General features: G+C 42.5%; 1 protein-coding gene across 4 annotated transcripts in view; it reads right to left on the reverse strand.

Annotated features, from left to right (window-relative positions):
- UBAP2 (ubiquitin associated protein 2) overlaps positions 1 to 9652 on the reverse strand; it is a 94924-nt gene extending 85272 nt beyond the window's left edge. For all 4 annotated transcript variants that reach the window (XM_063422016.1, XM_063422015.1, XM_063422014.1 and 1 more), the window contains exon 1: positions 9511 to 9652. The gene's annotated coding sequence lies outside the window, so the exon portion shown is untranslated. The remainder of the gene's footprint in view (positions 1 to 9510) is intronic.
- Between the last annotated feature and the right edge of the window lie 3597 nt (positions 9653 to 13249).

The following is a 13249-nucleotide window of genomic DNA, read 5'->3' on the forward strand; positions in this document are numbered from 1 at the left end:
TGCAGGGCTTTAGGTAGTTTCTTTCAAAGTATACAACCCTCTTCTAAGTAGGTACTGTCCTTTTGGTTCCAGCAGTTTTTGATGTCTAATATTAGAAAAAGCATACTTACCGACCCTGTTGTTATGCCCTAAAACTCTAAGGAAAAAGGTGTTAGAATGACCTTAGTTTTGATATTAAAAAGAACACTGCACTGAAGTCTGAGTTTTTGAGATTTGTTGGAAGATATGGTGAGCTCACAGCTACATCATATGAATTTCTGCCCAGGATCAAATGCAAGGGACTCATAGTGCGGTAAAACAACACTGCATTTAAACATTATGGAGTACACATGCAACTGCTGAAAACAGCAACTTGAAAGAGTGGAATTTTTACTTCCACTTATTCAAGGAAGTCCATTTGAAGAACTGCAAATACCTCCAAGATAAACATTTTGTGCTCATTTCATATTATATTTTGCTAGAAAAAGAAAATGGGAAGGAAAAAGCATGTTTAAATTAGTTATCTCATTCTAAGAGCCAGAGACATAATTTCCCTTAAAACCATTCTAAAATCTCAAATGTTGTATACAGAACAAATAAAACCCAGAAAGTTCCTAGCATACACAGTACCAAGAGTTAAGGTCTTCCATATCTGAGATTATGTTAAACTTTACACATATTCTAATATGCAAGTACACTTGAGAACACAAACCTTTGTTTGACTGATTTGTCAATTCCTACCAAAATCAAACAAGGAATAAAACAGAAATCAAGAAATGCAACTACATTAAGTAAGAAGAAAAACTAGGCCAAAACCTGGTGGAAAAAAAAAATCTACCTTACAAGCATATGTGAACACACTAAAGGCTGTAATTTTACTTCTGAGGTAATTAAAATTAAACAAATGCTTATCTGGAACTCACTTGTCAGCAAACATTTTACCATGACTGAAATGCAAGTTGTTGAACAGTCAGAAGTACACTAATGTCAATCTAAAATTCTCAGACTACAAACGAGTATTTCTTTAGTTGCACTGTTCTAGGGATTTAGCAAGATTACCAATTGCTGTAAAAGAATTGAACATTCCAGAAACATATGATAGTGTTTTGGTTAATTTTAAGCCTCTTGGAGCTGTGATGTTTTGAACTGAATACAACTGGAAAACATTCCCATTATCATCTTCAAAAGGAGCTTTTTTCTTTTAAATTCATCCAAAGCTTAATGCAGATCTATTTTTCTTTTTTGTTTGTTTGTTTTTTGGTGGTTGTTTTTGTTTGGGTTTTTTTGGGTTTGTTTTGGGGTTTTTTGGGGGTTTGTTTGTTTGTTTGTTTTGGGGTTTTGTTTGTTTGTTTGTTTTTTGTTTTTTTGTTAAACTGGGGGGTACGTCTACTTCTTTTTTTTTAATTAGAAATTTGGGCGATTTTAAATATATATATATATATATATATATATATAACTTCTGAAAAAGAGAGATGAAGAATACATATTATAGGTCAGTATTTCAACATGTTTTGATACATCCCTGAAGTTTAATGCTTGGGAGGTCAATGGACACCAAGTCCTGGAAGAACTAAACATACCACTTCCTCCCAGTTGGTCTTTTAAGATTTCAGGAGAGGCCCAGACCTCTCCAGCTATAAACACCACATCAGCACAAAATACAATAGAGTTACAATGCCCAAACATGAATTTAGATAAATCAGCCTAGTGTGAAGCTCTGTTTTCAGGTTTTGCTATTGTTTCCAGATTAATGCTTTTAGGTTTTAACTGTAACAAAATCAATGAAGTTCATATATACATTTTAGCAAAGTTTAGCACAGTGTTTGACCTATGTTTACATGAGGTCACTTCACCTGGCAGAGAATTTGAGAAGCATGAAGTTGAGATTTTTCAGGAAATGTAAGAGGTGGTAATATTCTTATTTTATTCAACAGAATGACTAAGTGAATCTACAAAGAGAGCTAACTTTCCTCAGAATTACTGAGTGTCAGAAGAGATAGCTTATCCCCTTCAACATTTCAGTTCTAGAAAAGAAAAAAAAATTATCTTAAAAATACTTTCACAGTCTTTCCAGTATATCTGCTCATATATAAACTGGGGAATACAGTAAGCTGTCAGTGCTGCACTGCACATAGCCATAAATGCAGAACAAAAGCACATTTGTAGGAATACCAAAAGTAAGATGTAAAACAACCTCACAGCTCAGCAGTCAGCATTACCAGAGACACAGCCACTACACACTAACAGAGCAATACCATTTCAAAGGACTGAAACATAGTCTCAGTGCCAAACAATTCACCAGGCAGATTTAACAGCCAAAACAGATGTTGAGAACAGAGACCTCTTTCTCTCCCCCAAGTACTCCACTAGGGCTCATTCCTGGCATTATTTCATTACTCATTTTTAGTGCAGTTCATCAAACCAGGAATTTTGTTTGTTAAGACACACCTAAGGTTCCCCAGCATTACTGATTCTGCTTATATGAATCAGACTCCAAATAATTTGAACAAAAGAATCTAAGTAGCAATCTATCATATCAAGATCAAGAATACCAAACTCCTCCCCCTTTTTCCCTCACTCCAAACCTGTCTTGTAACTAGCCCCAAGCCACATCCTCCTCCTGCTCCTCCACAAGCAACTCACTCTGTCCTTTTCCCTTTACATGCTTCATTAAAATCTGTCTGTTAAGTCAAGGAAAGTATCATCAAAAGTCCATGTTAACAACTGATCCAAACTTTTCTCCAGTACCGTGGAGCAACTGGAAAAGGAATTACATGTCAGCTTTTCAACCAGGATCTATCAATAAAGAGGACCTACAACCATAAAACCAGCTTCAGGCCACTCACCAGTTCTAAACGAAATCCCAAGAAGGAAAATTATGCTGACTCCAGTTGCTCAACTCTTTCATTTCTTTTCCCCTACATTCAGTTCCAGTTCCAAACAGTTCCTGCCTTTCTGCTGGGTGGAAAGGCCTTTAGTTACCAGAGTCTGGCTCAAATGTTCAAAATCACCTTGTTTTCAGCTGACAGGCAAGATACCTCACTCAATATGTCTTTGTGTTCAATTTTTACTTATGTACTAGAATTAAATAAAAAGGGATGGTTCTGCATTTTCTTGCATTATGGTTTATCATGTTTTATAGAGGATGAGTCATTTCACTATTAATGAAACACTTGAACATCTTCTCTTCATCAGTCATTTTTATAGATTTGTTTATTGAGAACAATATAAAAGTTACACATTCTTGCTTCACTCTCTCTCTAGCCAAAGTTCTCAAAAGCACTCCCCAACACTCCACAGAATCAGCAAGGGAGCCAAGTCATCCGAATATTTGAAGTAGGTTTCTTAGTAGAAACTACACCTCAATGATGTTTCATTTTGGATGACTGTTCTACAAGAGTCATCCCAGCACTTCCCACATTTAGTAACTGTAACTATGAAAGTAATTTTAACCATCTAACTTGATTTCAACCTTTCTCTACAGCTGTGGAGATATTGGGGTTTTTGGGGAAGGTGGCTGGACTTGTGAGAGCACAAGAACACGTCTGGTCCACTTTCTTCTAATGTAGGACTCATATAGTTCTGTAAAGTTTGGGCTTTAGTCTCATGAAAAAGTACTTTTAAAAATAATTTTGATGTACACAGCTCCATAAAATGGATGGTTCAATATACAGTAAGAACTCAGTCTAACCTCTCCTAAATGATGTATTCTACTTTAAGTCATCATTTGCAATCCATGCAATTCCTAGACAGAACATACAAATGACCTGGGCAATTTTATCATTATCAGACAATCAAATGTTAAACCTGTTTCTTCCCTCACAGACTGTGGAATTATTGTATTCAATTTAGCTAGAACCAGGACAGACAATTACTCCTCATTTGCAAACACAGAAATTATTCCAATCTGAAATATGCCTCTTACTGCATTTTCACAGTACTTTCACTAAACCCACCTATTTCTCGACCAACCAAGAACAATGGATTACACACCACCCACACTAAATCCAATGCTTAATACATATTGGTCTCTTTCTCAGAGGCCAGTAAGGACATATGAATTTGAGTTTGCCTGAAGGACTACAGATCTGACTATGCCAAGTAGCTGAACCCAGACAAAAAAGCCTAGGGGGGATGTGGTGTCTCACCAATATGTCTACATATCTGAAGGAAAGTTACATAGATAGAGCCAGGCTATTTTCAGCAGTGCCCAGTGACAGGACCACCGCCAACGGACTGAAATACGGGAGGCTCCCTGTGAACAACAGGGAACACTTTCGTGCCCTGAGGGCAAACAAGCACTGGCACAGCACAGGTTACCCAATGAGGTGGAAGAGTCTCTACTGGAGATATTCAAAACATATTCAGGCATAATCCTGGGCAACTTGTTGTAGATTATCCTGCTTGAGCAAGGGAGACTAGAACACCTCCACAAGTCCCTGTGAGCCTAGGCTATCCCATGATGAAGTGAAGTAAAAAGGCAAGAAAGTCCTTTAACAGAAAAGTTGTTATCAAAAACACGTCACAAGCTTCATTAGCGATAACTCTTAAGCTCTAGCATTTCTGGTCCAACACTAATAAAGAGAAAATAAATTGAATCCTCAGTTAAATCAGACAGGCTAAAAGTTATTGGGACAAAATCCAGAAACATGCACTGGATAATAAATGATAAATGATAAAATAAATAAATAAAATGATAGATAACAAAAACTGGAGTACAGGCGTGAAGCCGAAATGACTTTTATAATTGAAGTTATAACAGAAAACTATTCAAAAAAATATAATAAGCATCTTTTTCTAAGATGCAAAGAAGAGTTCCTGGGCATTGCTGCTAATCTGGACTTCAAGAAACAGCAAAGAAACCCAACAGGTTGAAGACATTTATCAGAAAGTGTTTTCTCAAACACTAAGGAAAAACAAACACTCTCACATACTTATTAACTTAACTTCACCAACCTCATAAGTCTATTCCAGTCTTCCTCTTAAAGAAATTTCAGACAGCTACCCCTTGGCATTTACCCCATGTTCAAAACATTCAGAAACTCATTCAGTGGCTAATAAAAGAAAGTGAAGCACAAGACCGGGAAGTGCATTACTGTTCCCCCTCATCACATTTAGTCACCCAAAGTTAACATCACTAACTTAGGTCTCTCTTATGTCAGTCTCAAAAATGGATCACAAGTCAGTGATCTCCAGAATGTGTGACTGAAAGCTGAAATAAAAGCAGATATCCATCTCTTGGGACAAAACCCATCAAATGCATCAACCACAGTTTCATGAATACAATATACTATGTACAGCCCAACAGTAGTGCAAGGTTTGGCACCAGGATTCCTTTTGGATTCTTGTTGCTGAAATTGTGTGTAAGACAACACATGACTTTGAAAATCAAAGAAGAGCAGAGAAAAAAATAAATCAGCAATAGCTTTCAAATATGGAAAAACAAAGATAATGAAACAGTACAACAGCCAAGCATTGAGGACAAAATAGCCATGATTCAAGTAATATTTAAAGACAAACCGGAACAGGAAGCAAAAGGGTTTCTGGAGCCATATGCCTCATTCCATATTACTATACATCCATCAAACTCAAGCCACTAAGCAAAACAAATGGAGTAGAAACAAATAATGCGTTTTGTTTCCTCAAAGGCAATTTCAATATAGTCTCTAAAGTGTCATCCTACTTGCAAAAACACTACTTTAGTCATAAGAAATACAAATTAAATATTCTAGATAAAACAAATACCAGATGCAATAAAACTGCACAAAGACTCTCTCCAGCTAACCATTAAAAATGTTTAGGAGCATGGTCATAATTAATGAATTCAAATACTACACCTTCAACCACGGGACGTCCTAACAGACTGAGGTAAAGTGCAACCTGATGATTCAAATCTGGAGGTTAACAAAGTATTTGTGTTTTATTCATTTAATTGTAGATTCACATACTGAATTATTCTGCAACACCAATTCCATTGAGCCTGCATCTTCTACAGCAACAAACTGTATTTCCTGTATGATACAGCAGAGAAAAAAACCCCCTGTAAGTTTCACCACAGGAGTATTACTTCAGGCAAATCGTAAGTCTCAAGAAATATCAAAGCTCTCTCAAGAAACATTTCGCTGTTTTTAAATGCAAAATGCCACATTCAGCCAGGTTAAGTCTCCTCCAAGCACATCTGTTGGAGGACTGATTTAAGAAGCTTGGGAAGAGAGGGGAAAAAATCTTGACAATTTTACCTTTAAAAGAAGCCACACTATTGTGCAGGTTCCACAAAGAGAGCTGGTCAAAAAAAAAATAGAATTTCAATAGCCTTGAGAATGGAAACAACTCCATCCAAGGGAGCTGCACAAAGCTGTTCACATAACCTATTTTACAGGTTTTACAATCTAAAGAGAACATAAGTAAAACAATATGGTCAGCAAAGTATTTATGATGTGGTAAAAGCAGGCTAAGCAAGCCATGAGATCTTAGGCATCAGATCATACCACCTCTAAACTGCCTTTAGTCCCTGTTTACTCCTTGAAGCATTGAGAAGTAATGGGGAGAGAAGGGCTGAGGGTACCACATCTGTGGAAGGAACAGCCTTGCAGGAGCCCCAGGCAGAAGGGAAGTTCCAACAGACTCCCAGTGCAGATGGCCAATATCAAAGAGCATGGACTTTCATGTTAGAGCAAAACAGACAAACCCTTTGTAGGTTTTTTGTAAAATATGAACCTGAAGTAATTGCAAAGGAGGCATTTCACAACCTTTCATCCCAGCTCTCACTTTAATGAATGTAACCTGTTTAGGGAAGTTATATGAAAAACAGTGCAAGTCAAAACTAGGTCTTCTCTGAAAAGCACATAGGACCTGATGGCCTACAAGTAAACAGTCTGTATCAGAAATAAACCTAAACCAAAGGCTCCAGCAGAATAACAACACTGCAGTGGATATCACTATTAACTCTTCCATTTCATAATTCTGAAGTCTCAAATACAACACAGTTTCTCTCATCTGTATTTTACAAAGGGGACAAGTCACTTGACTTCTCTTTCAGCAAGGCCATACAAGGCTGAAGCACTGAACATAGGTCTTCAGAGTCCTGCCTATGTGCTTCAACCAAATAAGAAACAAAGACAAATAAAAAGATTTCTAACAGATCTGGAAGTTTTACTCCTAGTATCTATTCTAAGTACTGGTACTAAACGTGACTGAAACTGCAAGTAAACATTACTACTAATAGTAAGACTCTCAGTGTTGATCATTAGTAGAGCATTAACAGTATATTACACATACACCTTTCAAGCATTGTTCATCAGCATGTTACTCTGCTGTGACTAATATCAATAGGACAACACCAGCAACAAATATAAAGCATACCAAAAGATGGCATTTTACAAGGCAGCCATCACCTAAAATAAAAGTACATGGAAGAAATCAACAATCTATTTCTAGATTCTAGAACTACAGCTTCAAAAAAACCGGCAGAGCCAAAGAAAAAAAAAAGTTGAAAAATAACAGCTTCTGGTAAGAGACAAGGTTATTTTGTTGGTTTTCCCCTAGCTTCCTTAGATTTCAGTGGTGAGTCTGTAGCTTCTACATCCCCTCAAACAATCAAACCCTTCTGCAAGTCATGGCGCTAGGAGGTTTATGGAGAATGGGCCAAAGCAACTGAAACAGAATTTCAGAAATAAATTTCAGAAACGTCACTTTTTTTTTTTACTACAGACAGTTTTCAAAATCAACACACTGATAAAACTACAACTATAAAAAAGTAGAACAGAGCTTGTACAATTCCCACACCTCCCCACCTCCAAAGTTACCAACATTATTGAGGTTATAAACACAGAAGCCAGCTCATTTTCAGGAGTCACAAAACATCATTAATCTTGCAAAGTGATTTAGCCTTGCTTGCTTTCAAGTTACCTAGTGTAAGGTTAAAAATAAATTCTTTAAACAAGTTAGGTCAAACCACTGCAGAGTGATTGGGCCCAGGTATAAATACTGAGTCAGTCAGGTAGGAATCCAAACCCAGATTCCATTGGAGAATGTGATACAACCAAGGGAATTGTTAAAGGATCCGGTAAATATTAAAGAAGTAAAAGCCAGGAGCCTGAGTCGCTGACATTTTTTGTGAAGGGCTCTGTTTCAATGGCAAGCATTGCTCCCCCTCCCTTCCCTCACATCCAGCTCCAATTTCTCTACTTGGAAAAAACCAGCTGCTCTCAGGCCAGGACAGCCCCTCCATTCCCCTTTCACAGCTTTCCTTCACACAGCTCCATAGCAAACTCTGAGTTTCTGCTCCAAAAAACATCCCGTTCCTCTGAATACAACCAAGGGTGCTGTGCACATCCACACTCCTGGTGCTAACACTCTTACAAGAGAGAAGCTTCAAACCAGTCCACCGTTCTCCCAGGTGGCACCCAACAGCGCTGCACACATTCCAGCACAAGCTTTTAAACCTATTCCACATCAGAGAGTTCAGACGCTTGCCATTAGTGTCAAACATGAACCAGGTCCTTTCTACATCCAGCTTCTTGCACAGGAATGCCTACCAGTTCACTTCCCTGCTGCAAGTTTCTTCAGCAACAGCAGTAAACGCAGAAGAGCTCTTTTGTCGTTGTTCTTGAAGGCAAGGTAAGTCAGGCCAAGAGCGAATCCCTGCTATGACACCCTATTCCAAGAAACCACGCACAGCCGACGGCAAGGAAGGACTAAGGTGGAGAAGGTTAACGGAGAGAACGGTTCATTCATTGCCATGTCCTCAAGTAACCCACAGTAGTTGCTGAGATGTTATTGTCTGTAGCTGTGAACCCCCACCACCAGCGAGGGAATACCTGGGAAGGGGGTGAGCAACGACAACATGGAAGTAAAGCCCTGCGTAAGTCAGAGATCGATACTTCATCATCCACTTGTTCACTTCCCGAGCTGCCACCTCCCCTCTGGCCTGACTCTTGCCGCCAGCCCCACTCCTCATCTGCAGGGTCCAAGTGGTCTCACTTTCCTCACATCCCCCCGAGCCAGAGGGGCCAACCCGCCAGAGAGAAACCCTCGGTGTAGGGGACGAGCACCTCCAAGATGTGATGAGAACCCTTCCTCGAAGGCGGACGGTGTGCAGGACTCCCTCCCGCTGATGTCAGGGGGTGCAGAGAGAACCCACCTCTCCCGGGGCCAGGCGGACTCCCCCTCCCCAGTCAGGTGGGCGCTGCCCGCACCCGCGGCCCTGCTGAGCGGGAGAGGAGGGGGGCGGAGGGGGGGGGGACGGCGATCTAGGCCAGGGCGAAGCTTCCCCGGGGCGGCCGCCGCGGAAAGTAGGGCAATGCCGAGTCCCCCCGCAATCCGTCGGCGGGCGGGCCGGGGCTGGGCGGCCCGGGCGGACACCGACAGACCCGCGGACCGAGGGACCGCCGGCCGGGTGAAGCGGGGCCGGGCCCGCGGGGCCGAGGGGGCGGCTGAGGAGGAGAGCGGCCGCACGCGGGGACCGTTGGCCGGGGACGGGGGCGGCTGGGGGGGGGGGGGGGGGCCGCGCGCCCCCCGCGCGCGCAGTACCTGCCCAGTGCGCTCACAAAGCGGCGGCGGCGGCGCCCGCGACCGTCACGTGACCTCTTCCTTCCTCCTCCTCCACGCGCGCGCGGGGTCGTTTTCCCCACCCCACGTGACGTAACGTGCCGCGACGCGGTCGCGCGCAGCCCCGCCCCACGCCCCTCACGCACCGCCAGCGCGCGCCCATGCTCGGGCGCCTTCTTCCGCCTCTGCCTCCCGCCCCTTCCCGGTGTCCACGTGAGCAGCCCGCGCGGGGGAAAGCCCGCCTCGTCCTTCCGCCTTCACGTGACCGCCTACGCCGGCGTGCGCGGGCGGAAGGAAGGGGCGAGCCCGCGGGCGTGTGAGGGACCCCGTGAGCGTACCCTTGAGGGTCCCCCGGGGGCCTTCCGGGGGAGCCCCTGGGGATCCCCAGCACACCCAGAGGGCCCCCGGGAAGACCCAGGAGGGGCCGTGGGAGTTATCACACGAGTGATCTCCTGAAGAACGCCCTGATAGACCGCATGAGAGCCCTTGCGAGGATTCCTCTGAGGAGACCTCTCAGGCACCGTGTGAGGGACCCCCTGAGAAATCCCCTTGAGGGATACCACGACAGGGCCCTGAGAGGGACCCTCGTGGCTTAGGAACAGGGCATTTTGGAACCAGTTCTGCACTTAACATTAAGATAAACGTCTCCTCTTGCGAGGCTGGACACAGGCACCCTGTTGACATGGGGAAATTCAGGACAAAAAATAGCTGCACTATAGGAGGAGAAAGTCAAAGTATGGTGAGGATCAATGGAGAACAGGGAGAGATTGGCACAGCAGAAGCTTCCGGCAGCCTGAATTCAGTGATGATGGGACAGATGGCAGGAAGGATAGTCAAGTAAAACTTGACTCCCTGAGATGAGGAGTTTTGGGTTGTGAGTCAGGAGGGGAAAAAAAAACCCTCAAACAAAAACGTTTCTTCCATTTAGGCTTCCTGCTGTGCATTTTTTCCATTTTGTATAGCACCCCTGGTTGTCCAAAGTGCAGTGGTCCTTACTCTTTGTGCATCATTGCAAGGCCTGGCATATTAAAGCCAGGCTTACTTACCCTGTGTGGAAGTTGGTCCCTGCTTGGTGCTGAGCAGGCAGAGCTGGTGAAGATGATGTTCAGACTATTCAGTTCCTGGTGCCACCAGTGATGATGTCCCATGATTCTTGACCTTTGCTGTTGTCTGAGATCCTTTACTGCTGTTTGCTCACCCTCTATCCCTTGAGCCCATATTCTCCATGCAAATAGAAAGGGCATTAAATCTGTTTTTACCCTAAACAGTATGTTAAAATTAATTGGTGTTTTTTGTGCTTCTGCCTTCTCTGCATAGAAGATAGATTTAGCCAGTCTGCATCCTTTACACTTACTGAATAGATGTGCAAGAGCTACAACAGGTTCTGCTGAAGAGCTGCAAGATCTGCCTGTTCTCATTTTTTCTCAGTAGGACAGAGGGTCCTTTGAACAAAATTGAAATTCAGATCAAACAGTGCACAGGTATTGTTGATTTTCTTGATGCAGCTGTTGATATTCTGGTTTATTACTATTGCACTGGGACAATTACAGCTGTAAACAAAGTTTCACAAGCTTTGTGACACATATGTCTGCAGCTCCATAATCTGTGTGGATTTAATCAGTATTATTAGCATTCTTCCACCATGGCTTGGCAATCCTTTGATAATCAAAATGGAAATTTGGTGTGCTGCACAAAACAACAAAGGCTGAGAGCTCTTCAGATGCTGTTGTCAAATGGTGTAGTGCCAGCTGGAATGTGTCTCTGAAAATCACACTGAATCCAGCCCAAGAGCATTTGGAATGGGAGAAAACTAAGCAGGGATACCAGGACCAAAGTGTTGTAGACTCTTTCTACTGTACATGGAGTAAATATAAATGAGAAAATGGCTTGCTGCACTGACAAAGCTTCCAAAAAAGGAATGAATTGGTGGAGGCTTGGGAACAAAGACCTTCACTCTAAATATTTATCAAGAAGATTTTCTTCAGTGAAAGGTAGTGAAGCATTTGAATGGACTGCCCAGGGAGGCGGTAGAAGTGTTCAAGAAATGACTGGACATGATATTTAGTGCTCTGTTCTAATTGCCAAGTTGCCAATCAGTCACAGAGTAGACTCACTCTCAGATGTCTTTTCCAACCAAAATGATCCTGTGATTCCGTACATCAGATTTGGAGAGAAGATTCTGCACTGAACACTGCAAAGGTTTGACCAGGCCTGGCAGGCAAATCCTACCTACTACCTGTGCGTCCTGGTTTATTGCAAATTTTGGGAGAAAACCTCCAAATGGGATTCCTCTAGAAAAACAAATTCAAGTGGCCCCTTCCCTGACTGGTTCGGGAAAATATTTCCTTGGAGAAAAGTGGAAAAACAGTTAATTTAACAAGAAAAGTATTCACAAGCATAAAAAAATAATAATATTAAACAATAAAACCTCTTGCTGTCTGTACAGATGACAAATTCAGAAACTCCTTGCTGTGAGGTGTAGCTTGGCTTACTCAGTCTCTTATCTGTCCCTCCTGTGAGGCAATGCAGTGTGTTGGCCCCCGTGGGCCACAGATGTCAGTTCCTGGTGCTTTTCTGGATTTTCAGTCCAGAACAGGTTTGAACAGTTCCCAGAAAAAAGGAGAAACACAGTCTGGGGAACCTCTCTGCCTCAGCTAGCTACAAACTAACTAAAAGCAAAGGAGAGCCCTTTCCCACTGTCCGTCTGTGCTCCGGACAAACGCAGTCCTTGTGGAGGATGCGGAGGAGTGAGTGCAGTTTCTGAAAACAAACTGCGCGCTTCTTCTCTTCCCCTACTCTGCTCTCGGAACCTGTCTTAAAGGTGCAGAATTTAATATCCAGCATAAACAAAACAGACCATTGGGGATACAAGAATCATAAGGTCACCCCAGGACAATGTGTCAGGATTCTTATCTGCTGTTACAGGGATTTGCAACCTCTTCAGTTTTCCAGCCAGTAAACAACAGTTAGGTGCAGGTGCAAATCCAGATAGCCAAATCCTGTTTCAGCTTACTGCAGAATTGTTTTTCTCAGTCACTTTCTTCAGATTTCTGAAATAGGCTGCAGTTCACATACGGCAGTCTGGACACCACTGTTCTGGTGCTTTGGCATTCTACTTGCCTATCATATTTGTGAGAGAAAACTGCTTGTGTTAAGAATATTGCCCTGTTCCTAGTTCAGGAGTCTGCTCTACTTCTGTTTTGCAGGTAAACCGTCTCTTCTTGACAAGCTCAGATGGTACTATCTTCCCTGTTGCTAATGCTCTCTCACTTTCCACACTACCAACCCTTCCCCCTCAGGCTCATTGGACAATTGGTCTGACTGAGCTGAAGTTCAGAGCAGTTTTTTTGCTATTTATTCTGAAGTTTTTATATTCTTTGTGCCCTGTTTTTTCTTTTTTATATCACTTCATCTAATAAAATATTGCCCTTCACTGCAAACTGGTCTTACAGCCCTGACCCTGATGACACCACTTCAACAGCACTAACCTTTTTCCAAAATATATTGCACTAGCGTCAGAGAGTCAACATAATCCAGGTGCACAAGCTCTGCAAGACAGAGGCTCAATATAAAGAAAGGAATCTTGACTTTTAGCTTTGAGCTGAGTTTGCAAGGAATCTGTGTAGAAGCCCAGAAGATAGTGGAGCTAATCTCAAACACTGATAGCCGGGTGGCTGTGGAGCCAACCAAGGTTTGTTGGTACCAGCAGCCAAGGATTGTT

The sequence above is a fragment of the Prinia subflava genome, chromosome Z, assembly GCF_021018805.1.
Source record: "Prinia subflava isolate CZ2003 ecotype Zambia chromosome Z, Cam_Psub_1.2, whole genome shotgun sequence".
Lineage (NCBI taxonomy): Eukaryota > Metazoa > Chordata > Aves > Passeriformes > Cisticolidae > Prinia > Prinia subflava.